Here is a 22,484-nt window from a genome sequence, read left to right on the forward strand (position 1 = left end):
AAAGCGGTCAATTTTGTTTCGTGCCGTAGTGTGTTTCAAAAAGTAAAAGTGACATAGTTTCAAAATAGGTTTTAGCTAATTTATATTCTTTGTTTTCCTGTAGTCGAGCATAAGTAATAGACGCTCAATTAGTAAGATGCCGTATGAATTATGTGTGCGTAGATCCGAGTTCAAAAAGGTAATTAGTTAATTTGTGAATTTGCAAGATAGCATCTCCAACCTCGTGCGTATGTGTTTTAAAAGGTCCGTGGCAGCAAAGGCAGCCGACACACTACATCCGTGATAAGACCGTCTTTTGACCCCACGCATCGGCTACAAAGATTCCCGGGGTACACTTGGCCGGAGAAGGTTGCGTACCGTCATTTTCGCACCTTTGGCAGGCGAAGCCAAATCACCGTTAAGCAACAGCAGCAAATCAACATCAATCAAGTTTGCATCGTTCCTCCAACCGCATAGCAGCAGATCGCCGTTGTCGTCGTCATCATCTTCAGCGACTACCGACGGCGCCTCAACAATTTGCTTTGCACGCCAGGAGACGAACGGACGCTTGTACCGCGCCCGTGCGTAAACCCGCGCACCGAAGGAGGAAGTGAGTGCCCAAGTAACATTTTAATTCTTATAACGCCCTTCAAGACCATAATTTATTCTACAAGAGTGTGATAAAACCAGAATAAAACCAAAATGTTACTAGGGTGACCACCACATCGACGCAATACGCCGTCCGTCGGCGTGATTTCTGGTAGTAGTAGTAGTGCTTACAGCAGCTCCGGCCCCATCCATAGGCCCTCCTCAATGACTAGCTAGTCGAAACCGTGAGTAAGTAAATGCATGCGTAATTGATTGTGTCGTCCATGGCCATGTGACCCACCAGAGGCACAACAATTTATTATTGTGAGTCCGTAGTAGCCCGTTCAGGGATTGAATCCTAAAGAGAAAGAGCAAGTCTCTCACTTATCGTCTCTGTATACATATACGATATGTAGCATACTGCGAGAAACTTTTTTCGCAAGCTGTCATGATAGAGAACTGATTCGGGATATTATACCCCATGATAAATTTATTTTAGAAAGCTCCAAATGTGGGGAGCACTGGCTCTGATGATGCATTTCAACTTGTTCTACACGGGTTAGGTACAAAAGGTCGAAAGACATAAGGTCGAAAGGACAAAAAGTCGAAAGACAAAATGTTGAAAGACAAAAGGTCGAAGGGACAAATGGTCGAAAAGGACAAAAGGTCGAAAGGGACAAAAAGTCGAAAGACAAAAGGTCGAACGGGACAAAAGGTCGAAAGGACAAAAGGTCGAAAGAAACAAAAGATCAATAAGATCAAAATTACACAATTTTTAACAATTAATTAAAATTCATTCAGTGAATACAACTAATAGATGGATGTTTGGGTTTTCTAAATATCATATCGATCTGTCAAACGCCGCACATCAAATACATCAATGCGGGCGCCTGCGACATGCCCTATTTTGGCAGATGGAAGTGACATTTGACCTTGATATCCATCTATTATTTGCACTCATTGAATGCATTTTATTTAATTGTTAAAAATAGTGAAAAAAAGTGAAATTTTTTTTGCCAACTGTATAGGACAACTCTGTCTCGCGCAATACAAGTTTTATTCATTTCCGAAATCAACAATCTGCCTTATTTCTAACAAAACTATCTAGACATTCATAATATTGTTTCATAGTAATTTCTCTTTCTTTGAAAATGGCTCATTCTTAACTTTGATTAATGAGATGAGTGCCAACTTGTTATCAACTTGTTCTTGGTCGAAATTTTGTCCTTTTCGACCTTTTGTCCCTTTCGACCTTTTGTCCCTTTTGACCTTTTGTCCTTTTCGACCTTTTGTGCCTTTCGACCTTTTGTCCTTTCGACCTTAAAAGACTATTATTCTTCTATTTACTTCCACTATTCACTTTTATGTATCAACAAGCAGATACGTATTTCGTTTCCTACTTGGAAACTTCTTCAGTGTTTGTTATCGACTCGGAGTCGATAACAAACACTGAAGAAGTTTCCAAGTAGGAAACGAAATACGTATCTGCTTGTTGATACATAAAAGTGAATAGTGGAAGTAAATGGAAGAATAATAGTCTTTTAACCTTGTAGCATTTCCCCTAAGACGCTCTAAAAATAATTAATCACCTTTCAACCTTTTGTCCCTTTCGACGTTTTGTCTTTTCGACCTTTTTCCTTTCGACCTTTTATCTTTTCGACCTTTTGTCTTTCGACTTTTTGTCCTTTCGCCCTTTTGTATTTCGACCTTTTGTCATAGATTCGTTCTACACAGCTGTGCAGTAACCAACGCGAAAGGAGCGAAAACAAAGCGAGAATCACCATTTTTCTGTGGGGGCTGCCTATCCAATTCTGTTTTTTCGCACTTGTACACATGTTTGATAAATTTGTTATCATGACTTGTTATGATTCGGAACAGTTTTTGCCTCTCTTTTATCGTTGTTCTTTATCTATTGAGAGCGATTTCTGCAAACCCTGAGCCTGAGTTGAAGACGGCTCACTGAGAAACGTTCCGCATGTGAGGGAGTGAGTTCGAAGGAGAAGTTGTCGGAGTAAGCCAAGGAGGAGAGTCGCGTAGCCGGAAATAGCGCCGGCGAAGAGAACGGGAAAGCAGAAGATATGTAAAGAGCGTGTAAGGCGAGATGGATCTGTATAGGTCTCAGCCGAGCAGTTGTGAAGCAGAAAGCAAAAAAAAAGAGCTTGTACACACGTAAAGAGTAGAGAAGATTAGATTTCACGCATACGTAGATAGAAGTTAGAGGGAAACAGTGGGAATGCTAAGGCTAAGCGAATGCAAGGAAATAAACGAAGACAGTAAAACCCATGTAAATGTAAATTGGAGCTTCATGTATGGGAGGGATTAGAGCCGAAATAAATATCCAAAATCTAACCATTAGACCGGTTCAAAATCTACTGTTCTGTATGTATTTAGTTGATGTCTTGTGAAGAATTTATGTCGCTTCGCGGTCGTTTGTAGTTTGTTAGTGAATATTTGGTGTGTTTACTGGGTAGTCAACCCGTTTCTGACTTCTGGCCGCTTTCCAATCTTGGACGGGGTGAAACGGGTAACTTTTTTGGGTTGGTCCGAACGACTTTGGTTCCAGGCCAGATATCGGAAAAATTTATTTGGGAAATTTCTTGAAATTAGTTGTGTCCGCTCGGAAACGAGAAGTACGACGGACGTATGCAGGTTAGCCAGTCAGCTTTCTCTTTAAGAAAAGTGGCCCTTCCCCTAAGAAGGTCACAAGCCGGGCAACAAAAACTCGTTGGTCTCCTACCAGGAGTGGCGCATAAGCCGCCCAATTATATATACCGGAAACGCGACTGGCAGACCCGTTATACAGTAACTGTTCTGTTTCCCAGATTCTGACTATCAATTTGTGCAGGCAAGTGACCAGCTTTTCCGGGCCCATCTTGATGAGCTCAGCTCCGATGCCACCCTTATCAGCTGCTTTATTGGTCTTTAGCTGTTGGATGGCATCCTTAACATTCCTCAAGGTGTGGGCTGGTTGGTTTCCATCGTCCGTTGAACTAACGAAGTTACCTCCCCGGCTGCATTGACTTTCACTGTCTGTACTCTCAGTGCCATTTAAATGTTCCTCGTAGGGCTGCTTCCATCTTTCGATCACCACACGTCCGTCAAGGTGCTCCCGTCCTTATCCCCGCACATTTCGGCTCGCGGCGCGAAGCCTTTGCGGGATGCGTTGAGCTTCTGGTAGAACTTGCGTGTTTCTTGGGAACGGCACAGCTGTTTCATCTCCTCGCAATTTGCTTCTTCCATGCGGCGTTTCTTCTCCTGATCTTAGTATGCTGTCTCCGCTTCCGTCTATAACGTTCCAGGTTCTGCTGGGTACCGTGCTGCAGCGCCACCGCCCGCGCTGCGTCCTTCTCCTTCAGAATCTATCTACACTCTTCGTCGAATCAATCGTTCTGTAGAATTCGTCCCACATACCCGACTTTGTTCTCCGCTGCGTCTTTAATGGCTGCTTTGACTGTATTCCAGCAGTCCTCAAGAGGGGCCCCATCGAGCTCACCCTCTTCCGGCAACGCTGCCTCGAAATACTGCGCGTATGATTCTGTCTGCAGTGGTGATCTCCAGGTCTACCGATACGGGAGGCTGTAAGTGCTGCGAATGGCCATATTCTTGGAGGCGGTGATATCAATTATATAGTCGTAGGCCGTTTTTGTTCGTCAGCTGGTGAGCGCTGAACTTCCCAATAGGGGATCGTTCAAAAATTACGTCCATCGTTTCTCGGCATTTTTAAACCCACCTTCCTCCCCCCCCCCCCTTGTCACAATCTGTCACAAATCACAGACCCCTCCCTCCCCCTGTACGTACAACAGTAATCTATATAATGTTTCGTCTTCTTCGTGCACTGTTTTTAAAAGAATCTTTTGAGAATTAACTCCCTTAATAGGGGGAATGACGGCTTTGGCAGGTTTTGTTCTATTATTGTCAGGGGGTTTTTTCATGACTGATTATGCTCAAAATTGGCCTAAACATTCTTTGCATATCAAAGAATATTGTGGCCAAATTTCATAAAATTTGATCGACAAAAACCCCCCTGACAATAATAGAACAAGACCTGGCAAAGCCGTCTTTTCCCCTAGCTAATTTTTTTTTTTTTTTGCTAGTCAAATTGTTTCCAAAATGTGATCAAGTGCTTTTTATTGTCAGACGTAACAAAAGACGATACCCCCTCTCTCCCCTGTCATAAACTGTCACAAATTCTAGACCCCCCTCTCCTCCTCAAACCTTGCACGTAATCTTTGAACAACCCCTAGTCGGTCTAAACTCCTCCTCTTGGCCAACCTGAGCATTCAAATCTCCTATGTTGATTTTGACGTCGTGGCTTGGGCAGCTGTCGTACTCACGATCCAGCTGCGCGTAGAATGCGTCTTTATCATCATCCGTGCTTCCGGAGTGTTGGCTATGGTCGTTGATTATGCTGAAGTTGAAGAACCGGCTTTTGATCCTCCAACTGCACATTCTTTCATTGATCGGCCACCACACGCGCCTTTGCATATCGCCCATCATTATAAAAGCTGCTCTCAGCTCCTGTGTATTGTCGCTGCTCTGGTAGCAAACCTCTTACAGCGTTGCCGAATCCACGGTCCTTGAGTACATTGGCGAGTATGCGTGTGCTCCCGATGAAGTTGAGAGATTTGCAGTTCCACGAACCGAGTTTCCGATAGTCGCATTTTCGCCGATGGTTCACTATTATTGCTATACGTTACTCATTTTCCACTTCTAGCTTCACACCAAAAGAAATCAGATACGGAAATGAGAAGCAAGACGTCTTCTTGCCGATTTCACACTTCCTACTTCCCGCTAATCTCTATGAGTAGTGAGACGTCTCGAAACTCACTTTTCACTGTTACATATCTCACACATCTGCGAAAAGTTGGACGGAGATCTAATCACTTCCAATCCACACAGCGCAAATCACGATTTTAAAAGTGGGAAATAGTGCTGATTCATTTGAACATTTATCAATTGAAAAGACAAGAGACATAAAATTGAGATCTCTGCATCCAATTTAACGTAGGCTAAGATCAAGTTACATTAGGGTCTAAAAGCTAAATTGACATTGACAACATTGGGAAGCATGAAGTAGGACATGAAATCTATTGAATACAATAAGAGAAGTATGAGAAAAACGAGAGTAGGGTGGCAAGTAGAAAGAGAAAAGACTAAAGAAAATAGAGGAAATGAAATGAAAAAAGTAATAAAGAATGAAAAACAACAAAAAAAGAAAAACAAAGTAAGTAAATCAATAAAAACAAGAAGAAAAATGAAGAGAAAAAAAATTAAAAAAGAAAAAATGTGGTTGGAAAATAAAGAAGACAAAGAAAGTAGGAGGAAAGACAAAATAAGAATATGAAAGTGAGAAAATAGAAAAAAAATGAGAAATCACGAAAATAAATTAAAGTAATAGTAAGAAGAAAAAAAAGAAAAACGAAGCAAAAAGAACAGAGCAAAAAAAAAAGAAGGAATTCAAGAAAATGAAGAAAGAAGGATAATGCATAAACAGAAAAGAAGAAAGAAGAAAAAATCCAGATTAATCCACCTAGTGGTGATGATGCCTTTCTCGTCCATTATAAAATGAATCGAGAAATGTTTATAGGGACGTCAATTAATGGCTTGGAGCTGAAAAAATGTATATAAGTTACATTGTGCCGGACACAAGTTTGTGATTGTAATATAGACTTCCAAAATATTTTGAATAAATCTCATTACTCATAGACTTTTAAAATTGAAGTTGCTTTTCCACTCCTTTTTGGAACATTCACCTGCTTAGGGAGCGTGACTTGAGAAAATCTTCAATCTGAATATGCTGATGACTTTTGATAATCTATTGAGATTTGTTGCGGAATCGTGTTTTTTCATATTCATAGAATACTGTCTATCGAGATCTCTATTTGATCGTGCTAGAAAAATGAGTGAGTTTTTAAAACGCAGTTTGAGCTTGAAAAATAATATTAAGGTCACTCCTGACGGAATCCAAGTTTAAGAGTGCTAGCGTTTTCGGGGCACACCACTCGATTCAGAGGCGGCGCACAACTGTCATTTTTGTTGATTTAGCTTTGCTGCGTCGCAGCATGCGTGAAATAATAAAAATGACAGTTGTGCGTTACTTCCGTATCGAGTGGTGTGCCCCAGAAAACGCGAGCACTAAACAGATTCCATCAGGATATAAACAATACTTTTTTTTTTTTTTTTTTTTTTTTTTTTTTTTAAAGGCCCCCCGCCAACCCCCCCTACACCAAAAGCTCATTTTTTCGAGCTCCCTGGCAGTGGACTCTTCAGAACATACACAAATAATACTCACAAATAGACATATTAACTTTTTGGCGTGTGTAAGGAAGTGGTGAACATGAACAAACAATATTTAACAAATAGGGTTACCCAGTGGAACTATTTATGTTCCTTTGAAGGGATCCCAGGTCGAAGTGACCTAAATAGTTGATAATAAGATTTTAAGATTTCTCTGACTCATATTCCCCTGTAAAGAATGAAATATAACCCTTGTCCACTGTAACTTTTTAAGAGTAAATTAGTGGGGGATAAGTGTCCTTAAAATGAGGGAGTTTTTGAAAAGCATTTTGCGATAGCCCATAGCTCGATCAGACCGATTTTCAATAGGAAACAATGGGACAGGATTGTTATGAGGAAATTGGATTCAAATAATTGCTTGAAAAATAAGTTAAACTATTCCATTCGTTTTTGTCTAAGGAAAATATGTTTTGACCATCACTTTTGAGCCTATTTTTTTTTGTTCGGGATGAACCACTGCGTCCATTGCATTGAACTTGTGCATATGCATGTCTTTCTGCTCCATTTCTATTGAGAAGAAATGAAGTAGTCGTTTTTTATTCAGATATTTCTCAAACTCAATGTCAGGTCTCTTTAGATTGAGGTACCGCTATTCATACCCTTCGAGAAATGGCTTATACCAACTCTTAAAGGCGCGCCCCTTAATCAGTTTCAGCATTAACAATAAGTGGGATGATACTGATTTTGACCATGCATCGGACTTGAAGTTCAAACATATTTTTTGCTTCTTCTTGTGAGTTCCGAATTCGTTTTTGGTACTTAGATCTGATTTCACTGTGCTTGGCATTTCGGAATCTCACCTTTACACAGAGCTCTAATTAGTCAGAGGGCTTAGCAGATCTAGCATATCCGTATCCGCTTCTTTCCTAATTAATCAGCGCTCTGGAGCTTGGAGATTCATGTCGTCGGCTTAGAAACCAGCCTAAGGTTGGATTGAGTTCTTTATAATCTTCTCTATTGTGCAAAAGATGGGTCATCTAAAAGCAAATTATAGTCGTTCCATACTCGTCCAACCATCACTCATAAGTATTAACAAGAATACTAAGAATTAGTTAGGGACGTTCCGAAACTTCAAAATATCGATATTTGATTCGATACAATAATCGAATCAAAGTATCGATATCACCGATATATTGGAATGAAAATATCGATATATCGGAAAATCATATGTAATTTAAAAATGAACATATTTAGAATATATTTGTTGTATTTATTCAATAGCTATCGTATTACCGTAATACCCATTCCCAATAATTATTAGAAATGACTTTTTTCTATTACTTAATCCAATTTGCTTCTAGAGTGTGCCAGTCCAACAATCATCGGCAGCGGCGTTCGTGGTAGTTTTAACCGGTAGCGACGCACTATTTTCCGTTCGCTCGAAAAAATCAACTGAAGTTTCGAGAAATTTGCTGAAATTCCAATTTTTCTGTATTTCTCCACGGGTTATTCTGATTCTTAACAACAGAAAGTTCTCTCTTTAGAATTTCCAAGGAAGTTTTTAAAGTTTAAATTCAATTATCAAAGAAAGGCAGAATTTCCGAAAATCCATTCCTTTGAAATATTTTTAACACAAAACTACACGAGAAATTATCTTTTTGCTTCAAATGAAATTTTCTTGAACTTCGGCAGGAAATTCTCTTACACTGACCCCAGAATCATGTGTCACACACTAATATGGGTCATTTCCATTTGATCAACATGCAAAATGGAGTGACTAATTATTGTTACTAAGTGACCAAGTGAACCTGTATTGGGTTCCCGATCATTGTGGTATTGAAGGTAACGAACAAGCTGATATGCTGGCAAGACTTGGATCTTCTCGACAATTTATAGGTCCGGAGAATCATTTTGTGGTGTATCTTCGTGTGCTCAAATCCTGGGAACATTAAAAAGTAGAGGACATTTGGAAAACACCTTAATTGCAAGGCAATCGAGGCGTTTTTTTAAACCCCACGTATTTAGTACTCGCAAAATTGGACCTTGGACCTTGAACATCTTTTATGCCATTGTCCGGCAATTTTTAAAAATCGATTACAGTTCTTCAACTAGAAGCCACGACACAGGGCCTCAGCAAGGCTGGAGCCTCCTCAAGAGGCCCTGGAAGCCCCCTTCAAGAGGCCTGGAAGCCTCCTTTCAGGCCTCGGAAGTCCTTCAAGAGGCTCTAAGCCTCCTTCAGGGCCTGAAGCTAAAGGCCTGGCCTCTTCAAGAGGCCTCGGGAGCCTCCTTCCAAAGGCAGGCCCGGGAAGCTCCCTTCCAAGAGGCCTGGAAGCCTCCTCAAGAGGCGGGCCCAGGGCCTCCTTCGCGAGGCTCGGAAGCCCTTCAGGCAGCCCTAAAGGTCAGCCCTCCAAGAGGCCTGAGCTCTCAAGAGGCCCGGAAGCCCCTTTCAAGAGGCTCGAGCTCCTTTCAAGAGGCCCGAGCCTCCCTTCAAGAGGCCTGGAAGCCTCCTTCAAGAGGCCTGGAAGCCCCTCCAAGAGGCCGGAAGCCTCCTTCCAAGAGGCCCGGAAGCCCTCCAAGAGTGTAAGCCTAAGGCCGGAAGCCTCCTTCAAGAGGCCCGGAAGCCCTTCAAGAGGGGCCGGAGCCTTCGTGGCTGAGCCCTCTTCAAGAGGCTCTGGAAGCTCCCTTCAAGAGGCTCGAAGCCTCCCTTCAAGAGGACTCAAGTCCTCTTCAAGAGGCCTGAAGCCTCTTTCAAGAGGCCTGAAGCCTCCTTTCAATGCATGCTTTCAGGAATGCAAAAGTTGAAGGTGCTTCAAAGAAGAGTTGAGAACCGCGCCTTAGATGGATTGAGGCAGGGTGAGGCACTCTCGAATCCATTGTTCAATATAGCGCCTGAAGGAGCGATTAGAGAGCTGCCGGGATGCCTTTTAAGAGGGAGACAGCGAGGATTGGCACTTCATAGTGGTAGGTGGTAGTGAAATGGTGCTGGATGATGAAACATTTGAATGGTAGAAGAATTTGTGTATATCTTGAACTTAGACGTGCGATAACGATGTTACCGAGGTGAAAAGGCGTATTGCAAGCCGAATAGGGCTTATTACGGACTTCGTAACCAGCTTAAGTCCCGTAAGTCTGCAAACGAAACAAAACTCGCGCTGTATACTACCTGATTCCTTCCGGTGGCTTTATACGGCCATGAAACAGATGCTGCGGACAATACTTCGGGTAAACAGGAGAACGGTATCGTCGGCGTCATGAATCACGAGTTTTACCAGGTGATAGGGCTGGATATTGTTGCTTTACAAAAACGGTATACTACGGTGGGCTGATCACGTTGTCTGTATGCCGGAAAAACGTATAGCAGAGATAAATTTATCGAGAACCTAGAAGAGGCCGCAGGCTTCGCGGAAGCAGCGTATAGCCGATGGCTTTTGGAGAACCGATTGACGTGAAAATTTGTATGCAGAGGTTTTATGAGGCAGGGAAGATTGTTAGATGGCTCGAGACCCTCCCCACCTTTGGAAAGGGGGCCAAAAAGAAGCACCAATTCCTTCATAGGAAGGGAAGATATGTTTATGGGTGATTAAAAACCCCTGCCCCTTCTGGAAAGGAGGGCTCCTATACAAAGAAAATAGAAATTCTGCATAACTCAAGAACTAATCTAAGAATAAATCAATTGTAGACGAAATAAAGTTCATCGGGTCTAGTAGTATAAATAAACACGAAGTTCCATGGACCATATTGGTGTGGGACCAATTGCATGCTGCCGATCATCCTGGAGCAGGTCAACGAATTTCATTTGATATTCATTTTACTAAGAGACACCTTCCGATCGTGTGAACTCTGAGCAACAAAATATGACACTTTTAGACATTACTCGATTGTAGCTTTCCACACGCGTCTGATTGAAGCCGCAGATTGTGTCCTTACATTTTCAATTGGGCGTTACAACAGTTATAGCCACGAAAACAAGTTTATCCAAGTGTGCATGATGAAATATGTAGAATTGTGAGAGTCCCACGACAAGCTTATGATAAACATTTTGTCCTTACTCATTTGAAGCCGTCGGTGTAATGGATTTTTTCGCAGGAATGCGCACAGTGGTGCGAAGTGTCAAAACGTGCGTTTTTTATTTGCTGCAAACGGTTGATTTGTTAATAGGTGGTGCTTCGAAGAAAATTTACCAAAAATTGAGCTATCTTTTGAAAGATTAGTGACCAAAAATTTTGCCTTGTTAGGGTGATCCAAATTTTTTTTTTCATTTTCGTTCAAAAATTGAGCCGCTAACAAAATGTATAGACTTCGAAAATACAAACAACTTCGTAGAACTATACCAACTCTATCTTTAACGGTAGGAGTTATGATGAAATTTCAAAAAATCGTATCTGAAACCAGTTTTTTCAAGAAAACTTTTTCTTATAGTTTTCGACATGGACATGTTCTACAAAGTGAACAAGCATAATCAAATCAGCACATGTTTTCCTAAAATGTGGATATTTCGAGTATATTAAGAAGTTATTCGTCTTTTCATATTATATAATACAATTCTTATCTATATGTCCATATCTTTAATTCGAGGCAATCAGTGGCAGATCAAACACCAACCATATGAAAGTATGGACATCCAACTACCAAATGCACTCTATTTATTAGGAGGAATTGGAGGAAATATTGATTTGACAAACATTAAGATGACTCAAATTATTTAAAAATCATTTTTTTGTAATATATTCATGGAAATACTCATTAATTGCATTTTGATTATTTCGCTCGATGCTCTGTTCATATTGATCCAAATTAGTAAACGTTTTGACAGGACAAAACTCTTTTTTTCGGAGGTGAACGTAAGGTTGAAAGCCTCTTCAATAAAGATACAAAAAAATCATTTTTTTAATGTGTTGGGAAATATATCTAAACATTTTCATACATTTTCATAAATGAGTTTAACATCGTTCTTATATCATGCTTTGGGCATTTCTTTTGCTTTTATGTACCTTTTCGTATACATTAGAGTTGACAGTCGAGTCATCGAAGAAATTCAAAGTGACTGTATGTTGGGAAAAAGGTCCGCTAGATTATAATACTAGAATGAAGATTAAGATTATGAATTCATAATGTAAAATGAAATAACTAAATTATGTTACAGCTTGAAGTCTGATCGAATGGAATCTGCCTTCAAAGTATTTAATCGTGACTATTCCCAACAATAGTGTTTTTAGCATATTTAAATGCTTGAGTCATTTTTATATAATGAAATCAATAGCTTCTCCAAGTTGCTTCTATTATAACAGAATGCATTTGGCATATCAATCCTTGATTTTATTTTTTTCAAAGTCCTGATGCTTGTCATCATTTCCATCTATACAATCGTTTGAACGATATTAAGCCATCATGGTGACGAATGAGAAAATGCATGAAAAACAGTTCAGATATACAATTTCCCACTCATTTTTCCAAAACTTTCTAATTTTTGTGAAGACAAACGTTTACAATTCGGATGCAAATATGACATACATAGCATCATAAGTCCTTAAATAAAAGAATAGGGTAGTCCATGAATATATTTTAAAAATATTTTTATACTAATTTGAGTCACCGTAAAAGTTTGTCAAATCAATATTTCCTCCGACCATTCTCCTAATAAAATAGAGTGAAGGTAGTTGACGTCTATACTTCATGGTTGGTGTTGATCTGCCACTATTTGCCCAATTAAGTATATGGACATAGCAAATTGCATTTATATAATATGAAAAAGTCGAATAACTTCTAATATACCTCCGAACATCCACATTTTTTAGGAAACGTGATTTGATGTACTTGTTCACTTTGTAGAACATGTCCATGTCGGAAAACAATAAGAAAAAGAGTTCTTGAAAAAACTGGTTTCAGATACGATTTTTTGATTTCATCATAACTCGCTCTGTTAAAAAGATAGAGAGTTGGCGAATATTCACGAAGTTGTTTGTACTTTTCAAGCTCTATCACTTTTGTAGCGCCCAATTTTTTTGAACGAAAAATGAAAAAATTTTTTGAATCACCCTAACAGGCGAATTTTAGGTCATCCCTAATCTTTCCAAAAAGATAGCTTAATTTTTGTCAAAATTTTCTTCCGAAGACACCTATGTAAAATCAACCGTTTGCAATCGCAAATAAAAAACGGACGTTTTTGGCTCATGCAGCCACATGTGGAGACTGTTTGAAACTAGTAAAATGCTTTATCAGCAAATGGAGCTTCTAAACGAATAGTGGAGTACCATATCCAAATCTGTTCTATTGTCTGAAGCTACGAAAAATCGTCACTGATATGCTGCTATCATGAATGTATAAGAGATATAGTAAAACGATTAGTTTGTTCTGTGATTCACAAACTACCACATATTTAGTCTTATTCTATCTTCTTATTTTACTCCGGTTCTGTTTGATAGTAAAAATTCATTTCATACCTACACGTCTGAAATGGGAGATTTCAACATCAAAACTCGTTTTCCGCCACAAGACGGCGCAAATCTCAGCTCCATTTTCGTTGCTGTCATTGCATGGTGGTATCGAGTTGCAGGAAATGAACTAAGAAAATACACAGCAAAGCCAGATAAAAACATTCAAAACCACCAGGCGACATTATCGGATGTCGTGTATATTTATAGGAAGAAATTCGGATTAATCCACCTCGTAAGGATGTCTCATTGGTAAAACTTTTTATGAATCAAATTTTCTATACTTTTCTCTACCTTGGAACACCGAGACATGACCAAAGCAGCGACATTGTTTCAGTTCATTATATAGACTCCAATGTGTCATCCTCATACTGACCCTCCCCAAAAATGGTAGTAACTTATGACAATTTTGATTGCCATCACGCTTACGAAATTTATTCAATGATCGTAATCGATTTTTTTTTTTTTCACTCCTGGCAGCGCAGCTTCAAACAAAACGTGCAAAAAGCAAAATGAATTTGCACCTTTCAGCGATCTTTCAACGCAGGAGAGAGAATTCTAATAAATAACGGCAACAGCAAGCGAAAAGTTTTCATTTGATTACCCGTCACATTGAGCGAAGCCCGCTTTTTCCTCTATATATTCTAGTTTGTGTTGTGGTGGGCAAATAACCAAGCTGGGACAGTTTCATGACTCAGTGTGGGTGCTTATTTCCATCCGCAAAGTTTTTTTCTGCTCTGGCGCCTGACTCAAATTTTCTTTTCATTCTTTCATTGGCTTCTCCGTCAAGTTGAGTTTCTTTATTTTTTGTTATTTCCTCGACTGCAGAGTTCCTGCCTTCTTGTCAAGCAAATTGTATATCGAAAAGGTTTTACTTTTCACTTTTAAAAACGATATATTTTATATTTTGGATATAAAGTTAGTTTGTGGACTATTATTTTAAACATGTTTCACTTAGTAGTGTAAACCAAATCGAGCGCAATAAGGAACTTCTATTTAGATTGATAAGCAAGGTGGATCAATCCGGGTTTTATAAATGCCTGGGGAAAGCTTTTTAATCCTCATTAGAAGAAAACGTTTGTAAGAATTTATACAGTTGAATATTTAATGTGCTGGTGGATGTTTGTACGACAGCAAAGCGGATTCTCAAGTCTTTTCACCTTCTGGATTCTATGCATTAGATTTTGTATCCTATGAGAGTCTGCGGCTATATATATAGGTGCCGTATAGGTTTGAATGTTATCGGTTAATATGATGCTCAGTTTAGAAGTTCAAGTTGTAGCTCATGTTAACATTTGATATTGATCATCCATCCAAAAATCTTCACTGAAATGCAGCAAACTTCAACAATTGATTTTACGATTTTTATTCTGCTCATAGCATGCTATTCATAGGATAAATGCTTTTAAACAATGCCCACAAAAATCGTAACACTCATCCACGCATAGACGACCAGAATCCAAATCTCCACAATGAGCTGTATTCGATTCTTCATCCTGATTGTTGGTATGTGTCAGGCTGGTTCGCTTGCCTGTCCTGTTTGTTTACTGCTGCAGTTACACCTACAGGGTTCCCACACTTTGTTTTCGATGTTTCGATTTGAAACGCTGCGTGATGCCGCCGTTCCACTTCATCAACACACACCCACGCCGCACTATTTGAACTGAAACTTGGCGAAAACTGGAGTGCCAACAATGACGGAATACAAATCATTTTCCAATACGCGCAGAACGTATTCAGCTCACTCTTTTGTTTCTTTTGTTACATACATTATCGACGACCTTCACCTGTCGCACTGGGGCAATGGCAGCTGTTGTACCATCGTGCCAATCGGCGGATTCAACTCAAGGATCCCAGGCTATTGCACTAATACCGACATCTGTCATTGTTGTGGCCCGAGTCCGTGCATGGAATTTTTGGTTTTTCACTGGCGTTCCGTTCCTGAAATCAAAATAAATACGCACAACAGGGCAATGACGCTTTCATCAGTGCGTCGATGGCAGTTCTGGAAGTGGACACTGAAATAAAAAAAGATAGGAATTTAATGAAGATTATAGAAGAATATGTTCAATAGTCCTTAAATAAACAAGCGATATTCAAATAACTAATACATAAAACATAAAAAACAAGGTACTTCGGATCAAAAATGAGAGCATGAGCAAATTGACTGTGCAATTCGTAGTTGCTACTTTAGATTGACTAGAATTTACATAAACTGTGACAGAGAATCAAGTGAATGGGGGTTGAGGTATTTATCCCTTCTAATGCATTCTGAACCAAAACGACGTTGTTACTAAGTACCTGAGATTTGTTCTGCATCTCTACAACTATTTTGCAAGTTTTTTGTTCAATATTGCTTCGTTTTGGTGTGAACCTGCTCTTGGAGAATGTTAGGGCTAATTAGTAAGTGTCTAGAGGATATTAATACCATAAATTCGCAGTACGGCCTAATTAACATGTTATTCAAATTATCGACAAAGAAAGCTCAGCAAGATACAGCCTTTGATCATGTTACAAGGCCCATCGAACATACTTTGGCTACCAGATAGAAACTTACAATTGGTTAAAGTCACTCGAGGTATTTGTATTTGTATATCTTTTTTAAGCCGAATAAAATCATATAAATGCCTACGACGATTTGTTTTCATGAGTGAAAGGCAAAAACAAAAACAAAAACATATGACGCAATTAAAAAAGCAATGTTGGTTATTTAACAAATTGGCTTCCTGTTCCCTGAAATCACGTAATTACGCTACGCAGAGAAGAAACTATTTGACGGCTTTGAGACAGAAGGTCGAAAGACAAAAAGTCGAAGAGAAGAAAGGCCGAAGGTACAAAAGCCCGAAAGGACAAAAGATCGACGAGACAAAAGGTTGAAAGTACAAAAATTGACAATTTGTAATTCTTACACATGAAAGAGACAAAATATACGAATATAACTTTGGAAGCATGCTTCTAAAGTCAAATCCAGCTTAGAGGATTTCCCAGAAATTTCTTCTTCTTTATTTGATGGGCAGTTCTTTAACCAATTCACAGTGGGCATGCAGCAGCCACCAAGAGAGCATTGTATGATTTTTATCAATTTTCGGGAAGTGCCTGTGTGTCCCCAATGATTTATTTATTATTTTCTCAGACTAAGGCCGGAGTGGCCTGTGACTGTGCAGTTCATAAAAGTCTGTTCCATTCTGCTTGATCCATGGCTGCACGTCGCCAGCCACCCAGTCTTCGGAGGGTCCGCAAATCGTTCTCTACCTGAACGAGCTACCTTGCTCGCTGCAAACCTCGCATTCTTGTGCTCGATGGATCGTTGTCAAGAACCATTCTCACCAGATTACGGCCCACCGCAGTCATCCGATTTTCGTGGTGTGAACGATGGGAGCCTGTCGAGAACAACTCCAGGTTCATTCGCTCTCCTCCCCGCGAACGCCTCAATAACCCGTCTGATTAAATGGTTGATAGATCGTTTAAATCGTCCGACATGACCAATTAAAGCGGTAAAATTAGAAGGAATAAAAGCGTTCTAGCAGGCCACAAATTATGATATTTCATTGAATGATGGTTCATCTTCTCGGCATCACCGACCCGTGTCAGAGATCCACTACTGGAAGAGAGGAGTGGTCACTCAGTCGTCGCAAGCACGCTAACGTTCTTAAAGAAACTGCTTGCACCTAGTGGTGCCTCATCAATCATCAAATGGTTGGCGCCGCCAGTGTAGAGTTCATTTCTATGGGCTAATTTTCACAGATATTAACTGCTACCTTTTAATTACCAATTCTCCACAATCTCACTGCAGTGCTAACGTAAATTGTACATTCATTAGAAATTGTAAACAATAGAATGGATTTTGTTTCGTCACACAAAGTAAAGCTGTAGAGGCAAATCGTTTCTTTGATATTACGGTTCATGTGAAAACTCATAGGATCTTTTTACAGAGTAGATGGAAAATTATATGTAGGATCAAACAAGAACACTCTCTCTGCATTGCGACTAAATCAGACATGACTTGATAGTTTGTCCACTTTCTTTAACAATATTTTCAAGTGCCTGTAATGAGGCAAGTGCTCTAAAACTCATGATCACGTGAATTCTTCTAATTAAAGTCATGTGATGACAAGTTACAAATCGTATCTAGGGACCGTACACATATTACGCATGCCCTTATGGGAGGGAGGATCTGTCGTTTTACCCATAAATAAAAATCATTTGTAGTGTAAGAAATTACATAGGGAAGGATGTCTGAAAAACCCAGAAATAATGCTTACGTAATAAATGCACAACCCTAAACAATTTTCAGCTGATGTCGCATCATTGTATTGGGGCAAATGAGAAGTAGAAGGATAAGAGAATAATATTGTGCGTTGCTTTATCAAAAATTCATGGAAAGACGAAACGACCACTGCCAGTAAAACCTAAAATAACTTTTGCGGCGGAGGGTGGCGGAACCCTACTTTCTCCAGGATTGATTCCTGACAAAAATGAAACTACAGTGTGATTTCATTGATGGGTACCGATGGACCTTTTGAATTTTACAATGAATACAGCAAGAAGATAATACATAAATAATTTTATACATGAATAAAGACTGAGTATCTCTTTGCGATCAAAAAATAATTTACGAACGTATATGTGGCTATTATTAGTTGTTTTGGACTAACTTTGTAATGGTGCCAAATATATAGGTTTGATGATGAAGGTTAGGCTAAATAACAATGCAGTAAGATAAATGTTAGCGCAAGATTTACATTGTGAATTAAAATCAACAAATGCTCAATTTATATTGACATGAAAGGTATGATCCACCCGAATAAAATGACTCAAACTATGTTATTATCGTCTAAGTATTCTAATAACAACCCATGACTAGTTTCAATTTGGATCATTTTGAAAAATGGTTTTGACCGTCTTTTTGAAGATTGGTCCTTCTGTGTGCCGCGGCGGCGTCAAAGCGTTGGTGTTTCGGCGGTACGGCGGCGTAGGTCGGCGGAACAGCTCTATGCCAACATTTCCGACGGATTTTTTCAGAAGTTCCTGAACGAATTCCTCAGGAAGATCCTCCACAAGTTTGGCTGATAGTTCATCTAGGAATTCCTCTGGAAAATCCTCCAAAAATTCCCAAATGATTAATTCGATTTTTTTTTGGAAATTCCTCCCGAAATTCTCTTGGAAATTACTCAAGGAATTCCTTTAGAAATTCTTCCAGTAATTCCTTTAGAAGTTCAGGAATTTTTTTGAAATTCCCTTCAGGAATTCTCTGGAAATTCCTCCAGGAATTCGTCTGGAAATTCCTCGGAAATTCTTCCAGAAATTTCTCTGGAAATTCTTCCAGGAATTCCTCCGAAACTTCTTCCAGGAATTCCTCAGGAAGTTTCCTCGGAAGTTCCTCCAGGAATTCCTCCGGAATTCTTCCAGGATTTCCGGAAATTCCTACAGGAGTTCCTCCGAAATTCTCCACGAATTTTCGAAATTCTTCCACGAATTTTTCGAAATTTCCAGAATTTCTTCGGAAATTCCTCCCGAAATTTTTTGAAATTCCTCCAGGAATTCCCTTTAAAGTCCTCCAGGAATCCTTCAAGAATTCCTCTGGATTAATGCTACACAAGAAGAAGAAGATCCCTTCGGATGTTCCACCAGGAATTCCTCCGGAAGTCTTCTCCAGGAATTCCTTGGAAGTTCCTCCAGGAATTCCGTCCGGAAGCTCCTCCAGGAATTCCGTCGGAAGTTCCTTCCAGGAATTCCGTCCGAGTTCCTCCAGGAATTCCGTCCGGAAGTTCTTCCAGGAAGTCGTCCGGTCTCCAGGAATTCGTGCCCGGAAGTTCCTCCAGGAATTCGTCCGGAAGTTCTCCAGGAATTCCATCCCGGAAATTCCTCCAGGAATTCCGTCCGGAAGTTCCTTCAGAATTTTCGTCTGGAAGTTCCTCTTTTCAGGAATCCGTCCCGAAGTTCCTCAGGGAAATTCCGTCCGAAGTTCCTTCAGCCGAATGGAAGTTACTCCAGGAATTCTCGTCCGAGAAGTTCCTCCAGGATCCGTCCGAGAAGTTCCTCCAGGAATTCCGTCCCGGAAGTTCCTCCAGGAATTCCGTCCGAAAGTTCCTCCTGGAATTCCGTCCGAAGTCTTCCAGGAATCTCTCCGAAGTTCTCCAGGGATTCCAGTCCGGAAGTTCCTCCAGGAAGTTTCTCCGAGTTTTTCCAGGAGTTCCTCCAGGCAACCTCCGGAAGTCTCCCGGTTCTCCGGAAGTTCCTCCAGGAAGTTCCTCCAGGAAGTTCTCCAGAGTAATTCTCCGGAAGTTCTCCAGAATTTTTGAGTTCCTCTTCCAGGAATTCCCTCCGAAGTTCCTCCCAGGAATCCTCCGGAAGTTCCTCCAGGAATTCCTCCGGAAGTTCCTTCCAGGAATTCCTCCGAAGTTCCTCTCCAGGAATTCTCCGAGTCCTCAGAGTTCCTCTGAGTTCCAGGAGCTCCATAGCCTCCGGAAGTTCTCCGACTCGATTCTCCAGTCTCGAGTTCCTCCAGGAATCCTCGAGCTCCGAATCCGAAGTTCCTCCAGGAATTCTCTTCTGAAGTTCCCTCCAGGAATTCCTCCGAAGTTCCTCCAGGAACCTCGGAAGTTCCTCCAGATCGAAGTTCTCCACTCCGGAAGTTCTCTCCAATTTGAAGTTCTCAGTTCTCGAAGTTCCAGAACCCGGTCAAGTTCCTCCGAAGTTTCCAGTCTCCAGGAATTCCTCCGGAAGTTCCTCCAGGAATTCCTCCGAACGTTCCTCCAGGAATTCCTCCGAAGTTCCTCCAGAATTCTCTCCGAAGTCCTCCAGGAATTCCTCCGGAAGTTCCTCCAGGAATTCCTCCGGAAGTTCCTCCAGGAATCCTCCGGAAGTTCCTCCAGAATTCTCCGGAAGTTCCTCCAGGAGTTCCTCCGGAAGTTTTTCAAGTTCTCCAGGAATTTCCGAAGTTCTTCCAGGAATTCCTCCGAAGTCTTCCAGGAATTTCTCCGGAAGTTCTCCAGAAGTTTCTTCGAAGTTCCTCCAGAATTCCTCCGAAGTTCCTCCAGAATTCCTCCGAAGTTCCTCCAGGAATTCCTCCTGGAAGTTCCTCGCGGAATTCCTCCTGAGTTCCTCCAGGAATTCCTCCGAAGTTCTTCTTCCAGGAATTTCTCCAGGAGTTCCTCCAGGAATTCCTCCTGGAAGTTCCTCCAGGAATTCTCCAGAAGTTCCCCAGATTCCTCCTTCCAGGAATTCCTCCTCCGAAGTTCCTCCAGGAATTCCTCCGGAGTTCCTTCCAGGAATTCTCCGAAGTTCCTCCAGGAATTCCTCCGGAAGTTCCTCCAGGAATTCCTCCGGAAGTCTTCCAGGAATTCCTCCGAAGTTCCAGGAATTCCTCCGGAAGTTCCCTCCAGGAGAGTTCCTCCGGAAGTTCCTCCAGGAATTCCTCCGGAAGTTCCTCAAGGAATTCTCCGAAGTCTCCTCCAGGAATTCCTCTCCGAAGTTCCTCCAGGAATTCTCCCGGAAGTTCCTCCAGGAATTCCTCCGAAGTTCTTCCAGGAATTCCTCCGAAGTTCCTCCAGGAATTCTCCGAAGTTCTCCAGGAATTCCTCCGGAAGTTCCTCCAGGAATTCCTCCTGGGAAGTTCCTCCCGGAACTCCTCCGGAAGTTCCCTCCAGGAATTCTCCTGAAGTTCCTCCAGGAATTCTCCGAGTTCCTTCCAGGAATTCCTCCGAAGTTCCTCCAGGAATTCCTCCGAAGTTCCTCCAGGATTCCTCCGAAGTTCTTCCAGGAATTCCTCCGGAAGTTCCTCCAGGAATTCCTACGGAAGTCTCTCCAGGAATTCTCCGGAGTTCCTCCAGGAATTCTCCGAGTTCTTCCAGGAATTCCTCCGAAGTTCCTCCAGGAATTCCTCCGAGTTCCTCCAGGAATTCTCCTCAGGAATTCCTCCGAAGTTCCTCCAGGACTCTGAAGTTCCTCCAGGAATTCCCCGGAAGTTCCTCCAGGAATTCTCCGAAGTTCCTCTCCAGGAATTCCTCCGGAGTTCTCCAGGAATTCCTCCGAAGTTCCAGGAATCTCCTGGAAGTTCCTTCCAGGAATCTCCGAAGTTCTCCAGAATTCCTCGGAAGTTCCTCCAGAATTCCTCCGAAGCTCTTCCAGAATTCCTCCGGAAGTTCCTCCAGGAATTCCTCCGAAGTTCTTCCAGGAATTCCTCCGAAGTTCTTCCGCAGGAATTCTCCGGTTCCTCCAGGAATTCCTCCGGAAGTTCCTCCAGGAATTCCTCCGAAGTTCCTCCAGGAATTCCTCCGGAAGTTCCTCCAGAATTCCTCCAGTTCCCTCCAGGAATTCCTCCGGAAGTTCCTCCAGGAAGTTCTCCGGAGTTCTTCCAGGAATTCCTCCGGAGTTCCTCCGAATTCCTCCGAAGTTCCTCCAGGAATTCCTCCGAAGTTCCTCCAGGAATTCCTCCGGAAGTTCCTCCAGGAACTTCCTCCAGGAATTCTCCTGAAGTTCCTTCCAGGAATTCCTCCGGAAGTTCCTCCAGGAATTCCTCCAAGTTCCTCCAGGAATTCCTCCGAAGTTCTCCTCCAGGAATTCTCCGAAGTTCTCCAGGAATTCCTCCGAAGTTCCTCCAGGAATTCCTCCGCAAACTTCCAGGAATTCCTCCGCAAGTTCCTCCAGGAATTCCTCCGCAGTTCCTCCAGGAAGTTCCTCCTGAAGTTCCCTCCAGGAATTCCTCCGAAGTTCCTCCAGGAATTCCTCCGAAGTTCCTCCAGGAATTCCTCCGGAAGTTCCTCCAGGAATTCCTCCGAAGTTCCTCCAGAATTCTCCGAAGTTCTCCGAGACCTCCTGGAAGTTCCTCCGAAGTTCTTCCAGGAATTCCTCCGGAAGTTCCTCCAGGAATTCCTCCGGAAGTTCCTTCCAGGAATTCCTCCGAAGTTCCTCCAGGAATTCCTCCGAAGTTCCTCCAGGAATTCCTCCAGGAATTCCTCCAGGAATTCCTCCGGAAGTTCCTCCAGGAATTCCTCCGAAGTTCCCTCCAGAATTCCTCCGAAGTTCCTTTCCAGGAATTCCTCCGAAGTTCTCCAGAATTCCTCCGGAAGTTCCTCCAGGAATTCCTCCGGAAGTTCCTCCAGGAATTCCTCCGAAGTTCTTCCAGAATTTCTCCGAAGTTCCTCCAGGAATTCCTCCGGAAGTTCTCTTCCAGGAATTCCTCCGAGTTCCTCCAGGAATTCCTCCGAAGTTCCTCCAGGAATTCCTCCGAAGTTCCTCCAGGAATTC

The sequence above is a fragment of the Armigeres subalbatus genome, chromosome 3 (genome assembly GCF_024139115.2).
Source record: "Armigeres subalbatus isolate Guangzhou_Male chromosome 3, GZ_Asu_2, whole genome shotgun sequence".
Lineage (NCBI taxonomy): Eukaryota > Metazoa > Arthropoda > Insecta > Diptera > Culicidae > Armigeres > Armigeres subalbatus.